At 43.1% G+C, this 16,051-nt stretch overlaps 1 protein-coding gene across 3 annotated transcripts in view; it reads right to left on the reverse strand.

Annotated features, from left to right (window-relative positions):
* Positions 1-2,032, reverse strand: part of cstf1 (cleavage stimulation factor, 3' pre-RNA, subunit 1) — a 40,121-nt gene extending 38,089 nt beyond the window's left edge. Inside the window, exon 1 of one of the 3 annotated variants that reach the window (XM_041204928.1) lies at positions 1,958-2,032. The gene's annotated coding sequence lies outside the window, so the exon portion shown is untranslated. Of the gene's footprint in view, positions 1-1,890 lie in introns of all 3 variants that reach the window. The other 2 variants (XM_041204927.1, XM_041204929.1) reach the window with 2 other exon arrangements.
* Positions 2,033-16,051: the final 14,019 nt, after the last annotated feature.

Here is a 16,051-nt window from a genome sequence, read left to right on the forward strand (position 1 = left end):
AGAAATGAGGAGTCTTCGCAACAGATCTTAGTCTGCAGGTTGATGTAAAATGTTCTGTGATCTGAGCCTCCTGATCATGATCACACTTTGTGTTCTACTTATGGAGCAGATGGCCGGTGTGGATTTAGTTGACCACCATCTACTATCTTCGAGGAGGTCAAAGCCAGGGATCTCTCCTGTTTGATGAAAGATGAGGTGTTGGGCCTTTTTCTGCTACATGCATTCTGCAATACATCTGGATATTGGGTTGATACTAACTGCATATTAGTTGCTGTCTCCCAGAATGGCTAGCATGACTTTAAGTGATTTCCTGGTGAATGGAAAGTCAGTGTTTTTCATGACATTTCCTATGTGACAGAGCACAATGGTGAATGACAGCAGGAGAATATGAGACAGCACCAAGGGCCACTCAGTTGGAGTGGACTTGAGTCTCCTGAACACTGTTCAAATGGCAGCTTTTAGATGCACATCTACAATCTTTTTGTGGCAACTGCAGGGCCGTGAGGCACATCTGTATGATGCAACAAAATAGACATGACCACTGTTGCCAGTGTTCTGGTTGTACTCCTTCATGGCATTATGTTAATCTTTGGAGATGGAGAAGAAAAATTAGTGTTTCACATTGGCAGCAGCAGCACTGGGCAAGACTGGAGGGAACCTACAGCAGTTGGTAGAAGCAAGTGCACATTCTTTACCCCTCAACTTTGCCACAGCTTCAGGAGGAGAGTGGTTTTCTCCCCATATTTCCAAGCTGCAATCTTCATTCCCTGATGAGGTTGGGATGTTTTTTCCTAAGATAACCACATTCCATATCACAGATCAGCCACTGGTGCAGAGTTGGAGCAATCATTGACCAGACACTGAACTGGACTAGCCATATAAATACTGTGGCTACAAGAGCAGGTCAGAGACTAAAAGTCCTGCAGTGGGTAACTCTCCTCCTGACTCCCCAAAGCCTGCCCACCATCTACAAAACACAAGTCAGCTGTGTAATGGCATAGTCCCCACTTGCCTGGATGAGTGCAGCTCCAACAACACTCAAGAAGCTTGACACCATCCAGAACAAAGCAGCTGGTTTGATTGGCACCCCTTCCACAAACATTCACTCCTTCCATTACCAACACACAATAACAGTAGTGTGTACCGTTTACAAGACACATTGCAGGAACTCATTTAGAGTCCTAATGACTTAAGTATTGTTAAGAGTCTTGAGACTTAAGAGTCTTAACTCCTTAGACTGCACCTTCCAAACCCACGGACACTGCCATCTAGAAGGACAGGGGCAGCGGATACATGGAAAACCACAACCTAGAAATTCCCTTCCAAGACACTCACCATCTTGACTTGAAAATCTATCACCGTTCCTTCACTGTTGCTGGGACAAAATCCTGGAACTCCCGCCCTAACAGCACTGTGGGTGTATCTACACCACATGGACAGCAGCGGTTCAAAAAAGCAGCTCACTACCACCTTCTCTACGGGCAATTAGGGGTGGGCAATAAATGCTGGCCTAGCCAGCAACACACACATCCCATGCATGAAAAAAAAAATCATATATAGGGGTATCCTTTCCCAACCTCCTGCAATGGGAATATTTTTGGAACTGTTCCCCGAGCCTTGGAATAAGTCTAGCCCACCTTTGTATCTGGGAGCAACCAAGGGCCTGTTACTTATGCCTGCAGCAGAACCCTACACCAGCACCTTTTGGCTGGGATATGGCTTGTCCAACAATTTGCACCTGACTAAAACCCGAACATAATTTCCTGTCAGGAGGGGATAACACCGAAGAAACCCTGGCCCAGCTTCCTACGCCTCAACCCTGCTCTCTGCTCCTTCCTCCTGTCCATGACCGATAATATCTCACACCCGATCCAAGCTAAATTAACTCACTGAACGGAGGACTTGGCCTAAAATCACCGCCTGGAGCCAGTCCTGAGTAATAGCAGCTCTCACTCACCGAGCGGCTCCCGCTCTCGATAATGGCGACTCTCACTAATCGAAACAAACGGCAGCAGCGCGAGCAAGCAGCTCGGTGACGTCAACGCGTACTGCGCTCGGTGAATACTCAGCGTGTTACCTGGACACAGAAGACCATTCGGCCCGTCATGTTCGTGCTCGTTCTCTACAGGAGCAATTCAGCTAGTCCCACTCCCCTTCCCCCCTTTCTTCGTAGCCCTTATTTTTTTCCCTTTAGGTGCCGATTCAATTCCCCTTTGAAAGCCACGATTGAATCTCCCTCCACCACACATTCAGGCAGTGCTTTCTGATCTTAACCACTCTCTGCCTAAATAAAAATCATGTTGCTGTTGTTTATTTTGTCATTCATTTTAAATCAGTGTCCTCTGGTCTTCATCTCTTCTACTGGGAACAGTTTCTTCCGATCTACACAGTCCAAACCCCTCATTGTTTTCAGCACATATACCAAATCTCCTCTGAACCGTCTCTTCTCTAAAGAAAGCAATTTCAGCTTCTCCAATAGACTGAAATCCTGCATCCCTGGAAACATTCTCTTAAATCTTTTCTGCACTCTCTCTAAAGCTTTCACATCCTAAGTATTGATGAAGAAAGAGATATGTTGAATTGTTTCATCTTGCACTCATCAGGACACTTCCCAAGAATAACTATATAAGGGGAAAATAACAATTTATACTTGTGGTAGCTGTAGCTTGAAGGAATGTAGTGACTATAGCTTTAAGACTTATTGTGCTGTGCTGTATCATATGACAGTGTGAATGAATCAGCCCGAAGCACAGGGAAACTTAGGGGTGGAATTTGTGTCTAGTTGTGGTTCTTGATGGAAGCATGTAACTGCTGCTGAAGCCCTGTAAGTAAAGTTAACTGTTTCTTATGAGAAACTTGTCTGGAAAATCAAGTTCATGACATCTGGCAATGAGGATAAATTGGTTCCAGCGCTGTTCCTCACCCAGTGAAAGTGAGTTTCTTGTTTTAAATAGAAGAAAGGGGAAATATACTCACTAGGTATGCCACTTTTTGGCAGATCGACTCCTTTGACTCATCCACAAAGGATGGGAGTCAAATATAGAACACCTCAGTTTCTTTTTCCAAGCAGACAAAATAACAGTGGAAGAAAACTGGAAAACAATTCTCCTAAGCGTCTGTGGGAATAAAACTTATAATTTAATCCATAGTTTGATGTAGCCCTGAATGCTCCCGATTTGAAGACCTTCAGCGAATTGGAGACCTAGTAAAGGGTCATCTTCAAACCCTTCATTATCATGCAGAAGTTCAAGTTTAATTTGAGAGTAAGAGCCCCAGGGGAGAACATAACAACATAGATAGCGAAGTTGAAACAGCTAACTGAACATTGTGACTTCGGGGAGACCCTAAACAATATGTTAAGGAGTCGTTTGATCTGCAGTGTGTACGATGATGCCATTCAATGACGGTGATTAGCTGAATCAAATATCGATTTTAAAAGTGCATTGGAAATAGCGCTTGTGATGGGAAGCACTGAGCAGGATTCACAGACCTTACAGGGTGTACAAAATGGTGTCGTTTTCCATGGGTGGGAACAGACCAGGGAGTCAGCTGCAAAGCAGGAGACAGTCCCTCCTACCCAAAAATTTTAAAAATATACAGGAGTCAGCCCAGCAGCAAATCTGAAAATGAATTGTTACCAATGTGGAAGTAACCATATCCCTGAAACTTGCCATCTTAAAGGGGTGGAGTGCCATTATTGTCATAAAAGAGGGCACATACTGAAGCAATGTAAAGCAAGATTGAGACAGACTACCAGGCAGCAAACTAAACTGGTCGAAGTTCATAATGTGGAAGAATGAGAAACCATTAATTCCTAGGTTTATTCTCTATTTAATGTGGAAGTAGGGAAAACAGAGCCAATCACTGTTACTCTGCAGTTCAATGGGAAACGATTGATTTTGGAAGTGGATACCTGTGCATCAACCACTGTAGTGGGGGAGCACACATTCAAATATTTAAACAATGGTACTCAACAATTGAATATGAAGCAACTTCAGCCAAATTGAAAACGTATACTGGTGAAGCTGTATTTAATGAAAAGTATTACTACTGTACCTGTTTATTACATGCATCAGACAGCACAGCTCCCTGTGATTGTAGTGAAGGTGAAGGACCAAGCCTTCTAGGTCATGATTGGTTAAAAGAAATAAAACTAAGTTGGTCTGAAATTTTCCAGCTGAGTGCTGGAGGACTGCCAGAGCTGCTAAAGAAAAATGACAAGGACTTTTGAGAGGAACTGGGGCAAACCAGGGAAGGAGGTGACATAGTGGTACTATCACTGGACAGATACTCCAGAGACCCAGGTAATGCTCTGGGGAGCCAAGTTCAAATCCCACCATGGCAGATGATGAAATTTGAATTCAGTAAAAAATCTGGATGATATATTGTCATAAAAACCCATCTGGTTTTTTTATTGCATGCAGTTCTGGAATCCGCATTATAGGAAGGATGTGATTGCACCAGAGAGAGTGCAGAGGAGATTTACCAGGATGTTGCCTGGACTGGAGAGTTTTAGTTATGAGGAGAGATAAGATAGATTGGGGTTATTTTCCCTGGAGCAGAGGAGAAGGGGGCACATGATTGAGGTGTATAAAATTATGAGGGGCATAGATAGGGTAGACAGGAAGGAACTTTTCCTCTTGGTGGAGGGATCAATAACCAGGGGGCATAGATTTAAGGTAAGGGGGCAGGAAGTTTAGAGGGGATGTAAGGAAGCATTTTTTCACCCAGAGGGTGGTGGGAATCTAGTACTCACTGCCTGAAAGGGTGGTAGAGGCAGAAACCCTCATAACATTTAAGTAATATTTGGATGTGCACTTGCGATGCCATGGCATACAAGGCTATGGGCCTAGTGTTGGGCCCGTAGGGCCCAATGGGAATAATTAGGTACTTGTTTGACTGGCGCAGACACGATGGGCCAAATAGCCTTTTTCTGTGCTGTAGACCTCTATAACTCTATGGTTTCCTAAAGTCCCTTTAGGGAAGGAAATCTGTCGTCCTCGCCTGGTCTGGCCTATATGTGACTCCAGATCCACAGCAATGTGGTTGATTCTTAAATGCCCTCTGAACAAGGGCAATTAGGGATAGGTAATAAGTGCTGTCCTAGCCAGCAACACCCAAATCCCATGAATGAAAAAAAAAACAAAGGCCTGCAGGCTAAGACCTATGTTGACTCTGAAGCATCTCCTCGTTTTTTTAAAGTCAGGCTTGTGTCTTATACTCTGAGAGAGAAGGTTGACACTGAATTAAACCTTAGAGAAGCTGGGTATCATTCAGCCAATTCAATTTTGGGAATGTCCCAATCTTGAAACCAGATCAGGCCAACCATTTGCGATTTTAAGTTAACAGTAAACAAGGCTGCCAAGTTGGACAAGTACCCTATCCTCAGGATCGAGGATCTGTACACCAAATTAGCAGGAGGGAGAACTTATGCTAAATTAGATGAGTCATACATATCAGCAGAGGATTTGTAACCATAAACACACACAAAGGGTTGTATCAATACATGTGCCTGCCTTTCAGTGTTTCTTCAGCCTACTCGATTTTCCAGAGGATGATGGAGAGCTTGCTTCAAGGACTGCCTCAAGTTGTGGTCTACCTGGACGACGTCCTAATAACTGGGTTAAAAGAAGTGGAACGCTTGTTTAACTTGGAAGAAGTCTTAAAACGATTCTCGGAAGCAGGGGTGCACTTGAAAAAGAAGTGTACTTTTCAGGCAAGTGAAGTCGTTTACCTGGGCCACTGATGAATACCCAAGGGTTACACCTGGTAGAAGAAAAAGTCAAAGCTTTTCAGGAGGCACTCTAGCCTACAAATGTATCAGAGCTCATATCATTCTAGGGTATGGTAAATTATTATGGTTGATTCCTACCCAACTTATCAACGGTCCTAGCCCCTCTACACTCACTATTAAAGAAAAACCAATGTTGGTCTTGGAAGTCATTCAAGAAGAAGCCTTCACAAAAGTTAAATGGCTCTTGCACTCTTTGAACTTATTAGTACACTATGACCCGACAAAAGAATTGGTGCTAACTAGTGACGCATCCCCCTATGGCGTGGGCATGGTCCTATCTCACAAGATGGACGATGGTTCAGAAAGGCCCATAGGCTATGTATCCAGAACCCATTTTAAGGCCGAGAAGGGTTATTCACAAATCAAGAAAGAAGGATTATCAATTATTTTTGGAATTAAAAAATTCCATCAAGTATGCACATGGCCGACACTTTACTATAGTATCTGATCACAATCCGCTCTTGGGTCTGTTTAGTGAAGAAAAAGCTATCCCTCCAATAGCTTCCTCAAGAATTGAAAGATGGACTCTGATTTTATCAGCATATGATTATACTTTAATACACAGACCATTCATATAGCCAATACAAATGTGTGAATTTGCCTTCCTTTGCAGGATAGCATTGAACATGCTCCAACTCCCCAACAGGTTGTTATTAGCGATGAATTTCCTGGATTCTTTGCCAGTCTGTGCAAGACAAATAAGGAACTGGATGAACCATGATCCAGTCTTGTCTAGAGTACAAGACCAAATGTTGAAAGGATGGCCCCAGGAACCAGTCCCCGAAAAATTGAAGCCATTCTTCACCTGAAGGAATTAATTGAGTAGTCAGGGATGCACAAGTCGTTGGTCATTCACAAGGAAGGGAACCACTCTTAACTGAGTTGTATAGCGCATATCCTGGAATTTCCAAAATGAAAATGCTTGCAAGGAGCTATATCTGGTGGCCAGGTATAGATGATAATCTAGAAGAAATGGTTAAGCACTGTCTCCAGTGCCAGCAACTACAGAAGTTGCCTGTCACTGCCCCACTCCACCCGTGGGAATGGCCTGGTTGACCCTGGGTGAGACTGCATATAGATTATGTAGGTCCATTTCTAGGCACTATGTTTCTACTAATAATTGATGCACATTCTAAATGGTTAGATGTGCACAAAGTTAGAACACCAATGTCAAGTGCAACTATAGAAAGAATACGCCAAAGTTTTTCTATACATAAATTGCCAGAAGTCATTGTCTCAGGCAATGGCACTGCATTTACTAGTGCTGAATTTCAAAGATTCATGAGCCTAAATGGTATCAAACACGTAAAGACAACACCATATTATCCATTGTCTAATGGATTGGCCGAGAGAGCAGTACAAACCTTTAAAGTTGGAATGAAAAATTATTGGGAGGATCATTGGAGACTAAATTTTCACGTTTCCTGTTTCACTATAGAACAACACCCCCACACTACTACAGGTTCAACACCTTCAGAATTACTTATGAAGCGCTGCCTTCATGCAAGATTAAGCCTAGTGGTTCCCAATTTGGAGGGGAAGGTAGAGAACAGTCATGGAAATCAAATAGTGACTCATGATTTGCATAGTCAAGAGTGAAAAATTACTGTTGGTAAAATAGTATTTGTATAAAACTTCAGTGGTGGATTGAGTTGCTTACCTAATTTCTGTGACCGGACTGTTGTCATAACACATAGAAGTGAAGGGCCAGATCACCCAAAAAACATGTGGATCATTTGAGAAGAAGGGAGATACCCCAACAAACCGATATTCCACCTGTAACCATTGTAGAAGCTGTGGTCCCTGTTGTGATTGATCAACCAAGGATAGACATACCAGGTGTCTCTGTTGGACTGGATAACACTAAACTACCTGTGCCTAAGGAGGCACCTGATGCTGCTGCAGTTCCAGAAAACGAAGATTCAGTAAGAGATTCTAAAGTCGTGGAGCTACTATGTCCCATCCAGATCAGGAAACCACCTGAGAGACTGAACTTATAATTTCATAACCTGTGTATATATTTGTAATGTCATGAATGTAGTTGTTCTTGTAAATACAAATTGTAAAAAAAAATTTAAATGGGGAGGAATGTAGTAACTGTAGCTTTAAGGAATGTAGTGACTGTAGCTTTAAGACTTATTTTACTGTGTAGTATCACGTGACAGTGCAAACGAATCAGCCTGAAGTGCGGGGAACTTAGGGGTGGAGTTTGTGTCTAGTTGTGGTTCTTGATGGAAGCATGTAACTGCTAATGAAGCCTTGTAAATAAAGTTGGCTATTTCTTTTCAGAAACCTGTCGGGAAAATCAAGGCCATTACAATACTGTATGAGAAAAGAGTGCTGATTAGTAGGAGCATTAATATGGAGAATGTATCAGTGATGGTGACTGATGATTAACTGCCAAGCATTCTTGAAATTTAAAGCAAGCAGACTAACCCTGATTGGTCAAGGCATTGCCCTGAGGAATGAACCAGCAAATAGCTGTCACTTATTTTGTTTAACTGAAACAGGCGCAATGTGTATACATGTTCTTTCTGTCTGCAAGGAAGAGGGCCCTGTGTATTAATATTGTCACAACTCACTGGGGATATTGCGCTGTAATATCAAGGCCCACAGTTCCCTGAACCACGACAAATGTGAAAAGTTTGACCAAACCATCAGATTGCCCCAATTCTACCTAACTGTTTAATTTAGGTTAACAGAATACGAGCACCAGGTTTGTAAACTTAATAAGTAAATAACTGTTTATTGAACAAATTGTCTTTAACTAGTGGCAAAAGAAAGAAATATAAAGTGCTAACTTCTAACACTATAGCTTAAACGCTACCCCCTTCTTAAATCCCTACCTACACACACACACACACAAACACACACACACACAGACACACACAAGTTGCATAAGACACACAAAACATGGATTTTAAGGGCAGGATAAAGCAGTTCAATAGCATCAATATGGAGACAGGATTAGATGGGTTGATTTTGATCGATGTCTTCCAAATTCTTTTCAGTTCTTGTTAATGACACAAGGTGGCCTTCCGGCACTTTCAGTATTTAGTTCACTGGTTGAGAACTTGCTTTCCAATGTCTCTAACAGTGGTTTTCCCCTTTTCCTTTTTATAGGGGTTTCCTCAGAGAGAGAGCAGGTCATAGAGATATGAGGAATGAAAAAAACAGCTAGCTATTATTGTGGAATTACTGGAATCTTCCACATACAGGTGAAAGAGGTCTTAGGTCTTGTTCCTTTCAGGCTAGGAGCTATTCTACTCTTCACACAAACCCTAGTCAGCTGGTCAGCAACCAATTAAAATGCTGTTGTCAGGCAGCTTCCTTGGCCCAGGACTCCTTTCTGGCACCATCCTGTCTTTCATGGCACACTCTGTCCCAGAACTTCAACATTATATATATCTCTCATCCTGCTCCAATGGACATGTCCTTCAAACTGCAGCCATTACAATTCCAATCCACACTTCAACAGAAAATAAAAGATATGTTGTTTACAACTGTCCAACAGAAATTAAAAAGATATGTTCCTTACAGCCTCCACCCTTAAAAGAGTTGAAACGCCATTTTTAAAAATGTGTTTCATCACAAGGTATACGACACATGGACAAAACACGAGACTTACTTTCATTCACCCTTCCTCCCCCTTATACAATCTTATACAATCTTCAGCATTTCTTACCCTTTTAAGTTATTTTGGTATTCTACACCTGGGACAATGCATCCATGATTACATTATCTTTACCGGCAATGTGAGCAATCTTTACATTGACTGGTCGAAACAATAGACTCCATCTAAACAGTTTCGTATTTCGAGTTTTAAACATTTCATGAACGCCAGAGGATTATGGTCAGTTAGATTAGTGTTTCTTTGTTATTGTGTTGGGCATAAACTTCAATGTTTTGAAGAGGCAACAACAATGTTTCTTTTTCTACTGTAGAGCACTTCCTTTGATATTGATTTAGTTTCTTGGAGAAGTACCCCGTCGGCTTCTCTATCCCTAATTGATCATTTTGTAATAGGACTGCACTTATCTCCAAGTCACTAATATCAATTGCCATTTTAAAAGCTTTGGTAAAGTCAGGGGCAGCCAACACTGGTTCATTTATTAAGATTGCCTTCAGCTTTTCAAAGACTGCCTGGTATTCTGCTGACCACACCACTTTTGCCTGTTTTCTCAGCAGATTGGTGAGAGGTATGGTTATTGTGTTGAAGTTAGGCACAAACTTCCTATAAAACCCACAGATTCCCAAAAATCTCAGGATTTCTTTTTTAGTTTTAGGAATGGGAATTTCTACTAGAGCTTTCACTTTTGCTGTTCTTGGCAACACTTGCCCTTGTCCTATAATGTGACCTCGGTAAGTTACCCTTGCTTTTGCAAATTCGCTTTTGGCCAGATTCATGACTAAGCCAGCCAACTGCAGTTGCTTAAAACTATCCTCTAATTGCTTTACATGTTCTTCCCATGTGTTATTATATACTAGGACATTGTCTAAATAAACCACAGTTGGATGCTTCAACTATGACTTGATTCATAAGTCTCTGAAATATAGCTTGGGCGTTTTAAACCCAAACGGCATGACTAGACATTGATACAACCCACTTGGGGTAACAAAGCTGGATATTTCTTTAGCCCTTGATGTTAATGGTACTTGCCAGTACCCCTTCAATAGATCAATTTTAAAAAGAAATGAGGCATTGCCAAACCTATTGATGCAATCTTCTAACCAAGGAATTGGGTACAAATCTGTCCTCATTACTACATTCATTTCCCAGTAGTCTATACAAAATCTAGTGGATCCATCTGGCTTAGGAACCAATGTCACCAGTGAACTCCAGCCATTTTGGCTAGGCTCAATTAATTGATTGTCCAGCATATACTGGATCTATGTTTCTAACTGAGCTCGTTTTTCTGGGCTCAACCGATAATGATGTTGTTTTATCAGCACTAAGTCTCCTACGACCTCATCATGTTTAGCTAATGTAGTACATCCAGATGTAAACCAACAAATTCCCTTTTACTTCCTAAGTAACTTTATTGGATCTTCCCTTGGTCCTTCCTCTAAATATGAGAACACAGTCTAACTGTCCCAGTATTGTTGTATTGGCTAGTCAAATTATAGGAGGTTCGCTTTGGGCAGTTGGGTGATAGGCAGTAGACTTTAGTTGTTTGAAACCCAAATTGCTGATTATGTCCTCGAAAACTTTAGACATGGAGTTAGAACCTTGGTCAGATTGTTTTTCAATTGGTAGGCCATAACGAGTGAAAAACTGAGTTAACTTTTTCACTTTTGCCCTAGCTGTAATTGTCCTTAAAGGAATAGCTTCTGGAAATCAGGTGGACATATCCATGATTGTAAGGATATACTGATGTCCTGCTTTCATTTTGGGTAATGGTCCTACACAATCTACTAATACCTGACTAAATGGTTCTTTAAACACTGGTATGGGTATTAAAGGGATAAAAACAAAAACAGAATTACCTGGAAAAACTCAGCCGGTCTGGCAGCATCAGTGGAGAAGAACAAAGTTTACATTTCGAGTCCTCATGACCCTTCAACAGAACTGAGTAAAAATAGGAGAAGGGTGAAATATAAGCTGGTTTAAGGTGTGGTGGGGTTGGGGGGGGTGGGGGGGGGTGGTTGTAGGGACAAGCAAGCGGTGATGGGAGCAGAAAATCAAAAGATGTCACAGGCAAAAGAACAAAGAGGTGATGAAGGTGGTGATATTATCTAAAAGAATGTGCTAATTAAGAATGGATGTCAGGACACGCAAGGTACAGCTCAAGTGGGGGTGGGGTGAAATAAGACTAATAGGGCATAAAAGGTATAGATTTAAAAATAATGGAAATAGGTGGGAAAAGAAAAATCTATATAAATTATTGGAAAAAACAAAAGGGAGGAGGAAGAAATGGAAAGGGGGTGGGGACGGGGGAGGGAGTTCAAGATCTAAAGTTGTTGAATTCAATATTCAGTCTGGAAGGCTGTAAAGTGCCTAGTCAGAAGATGAGGTGCTGTTCCTCCAGTTTGCGTTAAGCTTCACTAGAACAATGCAGCAAGCCAAGGACAGACATGTGGGCAAGAGAGCAGGGTGGAGTGTTAAAATGGCAAGCGACAGGGAGGTTTGGGTCATTCTTGCGGACAGACCGAAGGTGTTCTGCAAAGCCGTCGCCCAGTTTGCATTTGGTCTCTCCAATGTAGAGGAAACCACATTGGGAGCAACGAATGCAGTAGACTAAGCTGGGGGAAATGCAAGTGAAATGCTGCTTCACTTGAAAGGAGTGTTTGGGCCCTTGGACGGTGAGGAGAGGGGAAGTGAAGGGGCAGGTGTTGCATCTTTTGCGTATGCATGGGGAGGTGTCATAGGTGGGGGTTGAGGAGTAGGGGGTGATGGAGGAGTGGACCAGGGTGTCCCGGAGGGAATGATCCCTATGGAATGCCGTCAGGGGGGTGAAGGGAAGATGTATTTGGTGGTGGCATCATGCTGGAGTTGGCAGAAATGACGGAGGATGATCCTTTGAATGCGGAGGCTGGTGGGGTGATAAGTGAGGACAAGGGGGACCCTATCATGTTTCTGGGAGGGAGGAGAAGGTGTGAGGGCGGATGCGCGGGAGATGGGCCGGACATGGTTGAGGGCCCTGTCAACCACTGTGGGTGGAAAACCTCGGTTAAGGAAGAAGGAGGACATGTCAGAAGAACTGTTTTTGAAGGTAGCAACATCAGAACAGATGCGACAGAGGCAAAGGAACTGAGAGAATGGGATGGAGTCCTTACAGGAAGCGGGGTGTGAGGAGCTGTAGTCAGGTAGCTGTGGGAGTCGGTAGGCTTGTAGAGAATATTGGTGGACAGTCTATCACCAGAAATTGAGACAGAGAGGTCAAGGAAGGGAAGGGAAGTGTCAGAGATGGACCACGTGAAAATGATGGAGGGGTGGAGATTGGAAGCAAAATTAATAAATGTTTCCAAGTCCCGACGAGAGCATGAAGCAGCACCAAAGTAATCATCAATGTACCGGAGAAAGAGTTGTGGGAGGGGGCCAGAGTAGGACTGGAACAAGGAAAGTTCCACATACCCCATAAAGAGACAGGCATGGCTGGGGCCCATGCGGGTACCCTTAGCCACACCTTTTATTTGGAGGAAGTGAAAGGAGTTAAAGGAGAAATTGTTCAGTGTGAGAACAAGTTCAGCCAGACGAAGGAGAGTAGTGGTGGATGGGGATTGTTCGGGCCTCTGTTCGAAGAAGATGCTAAGGGCCCTCAGACCATCCTGGTGGGGGATGGAGGTGTAGAGGGATTGGATGTCCATGGTGAAGAGGAGGCGGTTGGGGCCAGGGAACTGGAAATTGTTTATGTGACGTAAGGTGTCAGTGGAATCACTGATGTAGGTGGGAAGGGACTGGACAAGGGGAGAGAGAAGGGAGTCAAGATAACGAGAAATGAGTTCCATGGGGGAGGAACAGACTGACACAATCGGTCTGCCGGGACAGTCCTGTTTGTGGATTTTGGGTAGGAGATAGAAGCGGGCTGTCTGAGGTTGGGCAACTATAAGGTTGGAAGCTGTGGGAGGAAGATCCCCAGAGGAGATGAGGTCAAACAATGGCTTGATGTTCAGTGGTGGGGTCATGGTCCAGGGAGAGGTAGGAGGAAGTGCCTGCGAGTTGACGCTCAGCCTCCGTGAGGTAGAGTTCAGTGCGCCAGACAACAACAGCACCACCCTTGTCAGTGGGTTTGATGACAATGTCAGGGTTGGACCTGAGAGAACGGAGTGCAGTAAGTTCAGAGAGAGAGAGATTAGAATGGGTGAGAGGAGCAGAGAAATTGAGACGACTAATGTTGCGCTGACAGTTCTCAATGAAAAGATCAAGAGAAGGTAAGAATCCAGAGGGAGGGGTCCAGGTGGAGGGAGAATATTGGAGGTGGGTAAAAGGACTCCTGCCCAAAGAAGTGAGCACGGAGACGAAGGCGGCGGAAGAAGAGTTCAGCATCGTGCTGAGCCCGAAATTCATTGAGATGAGGGCCTAAGGGTATGAGACTAAGTCCTTTGCTGAGCACTGAACGTTCAGCATCAGAGAGGGGAAGGTCAGGGGGTATAGTGAATACACGGCCGGGGCTGGGATTGGAAGATGGGGTGGGGACGGAGGGACAGGCAGGGTTGGAGGGTCCTAGATGGGTGTTGGTGTCAATGAGCTGTTGGAGCTTGCATTCCTTAGCACTTGAGAGAAAAAGTTTCTTGTTGAGACGTCGGATGAGACAAAGAATAAAATGAAACTGGGGGCACGCGCAGCTTTGAAAAAGGGTGCGGTGGTGCTGCTGGAGGGAGAGGTCGCGTGTGTCCATATGGCGGCGCATGGCACTGAGTGTGGATCTCAGAATGCGACGGGAACAGCAGTCCGAGAAACGGTTTATGTCCCGGAGATACCTGTAATCCTGGTATTAAAGGTGCTGGTTTGATTACATGTTGAGGTTAACCTACTAGCTGACATGTATAACACATTTTTAAAAAATGCACTACATCCTCATGAAGTCTAGGCCAGGTAAAATGCCTGTTTATTGATGTCTGGGTTTTCCATATTCCTACATGTCCTGCCATAGGGATTTCGTGTGCTACTCGCAATATCTCCTTACGATATTTGGGTAGTACTACTAACTGATGAACAACCATTCATTCGCAGGTCTGTGAAGTCCTCATCAGAACTCTGTCTTTAATGTAACAGCACTCTAGAACTTCAGTCTCAGCTTCATTGTGAACTGACTGATAACTTGTTTAACTCTGGATCTGCTTTCTGAGCCTCAATTAATGAAGACCTGCCAAACACTTCCTTTGAATTATGCTCATCCTTAAAGAAAGTTTCGGCTACTCTAACATCTGCTCATGGCATTACTTTAACCTCTGGTGATAGACTTTGTTTAGCTATTACACACAATGGAAAAATACCAGGAACTTGTTCTTGTAACTGCTCTGACTCATTAACCTCTCTGACTTTCTGCAATTATGGATGAAGCTATAACCTTCACTCCTGCCAAAATTATTCCCCAGGAGTAAATCAACTCCATCCACAGGTAATTTCTTAACCACTCCTACAACCACCGATCCAGACAACAAATCACACTTCAATTGCACTTTGTATAACAGAAATGGGATATACTCTCCACCTATCCTGTTTTCCAATACTTTAGCTTTCATTGAACTCTCTAGAGGGAAAACTAGGTCTTTCTCCAGCATAAGAATTTGAGTATCTCCTGTGTCCCTTAATATAGTCATGGGTTTAACTGCATCATTTGATGAAAAAGGTGTTATCTTTCCTTTAAACAAAAACCTTTCATATCTCTCACCTACCTTATTCACTTCATCTGCATTCACAGCAGTGTTTACCTCCAGACCCTTATTTGTAGTTAAAGCTACAATTTGATCCGTGGCATTTTCTTTTTGAGTTCCCTTTCAGACTCACTCTTATGAACTCCAAAAAGTCCCATGGACTTCCCTCACACCTTCCAGCATTCTGAACGTATGTGTCCCACTTTATTACAATGTGAAACACTTAAGGCCCTCAAGTTTCACCTCCATCCTCAATACCTTCCTCCCTGGTCTGGGGCGATCTTAAGGTATTCCCAGCTATCCATTCTTTACCCTGGCTACTTGCCTTCCTTTCACTCTCCCATTTTCTATCCTTTTCAAATTTATGGGGGTGATGGAAAAAAGGTTTAGTTTTATGGGTCAGCTCATAATCGTCAACCATTACTGCTGCCTGTCTAGCAGTTGCAACCCTTTGGTCTTCAACATGGTTTCTTATTACAGAAGGTAGGGAGTTTTTGAATTCTTCCAAGATAATGGTCTCTCTGTGAACTTCATAGGTTGTTTCAACTCCTAGTGCTCGTATCCAACTGTCAAAACTACTTTGCTTAATCCTATCAAATTCAATGTAAGTTTGCCAGGCTGTTTCCTTAAATTTCAAAACTTTTGCCTGTATGCTTCAGGGACCAACAATATGCACTCAAAATGGCCTTTTTCACCACATCATAATCCCTAGAAACATCTTCTGACAGTGAAGCATAAATTTCCTGTGTTCTACCTGTCAATTTGCTCCGCATGGGCAATGTCCAATTTTCCTTTGGCCGGTTCATCTGTTTAGCTATCTTCGCAAATGAATTAAAGAATACTTCATCATCCCTTTCCTAAACTTCGGAACAGCCTGCACAAGTTTCAACATCTCCCCACTGGGTTCTGATCTGGAAATAAGTCCTGCCTCACCTACTG

Source organism: Carcharodon carcharias, chromosome 14 (assembly GCF_017639515.1).
Source record: "Carcharodon carcharias isolate sCarCar2 chromosome 14, sCarCar2.pri, whole genome shotgun sequence".
NCBI lineage: Eukaryota > Metazoa > Chordata > Chondrichthyes > Lamniformes > Lamnidae > Carcharodon > Carcharodon carcharias.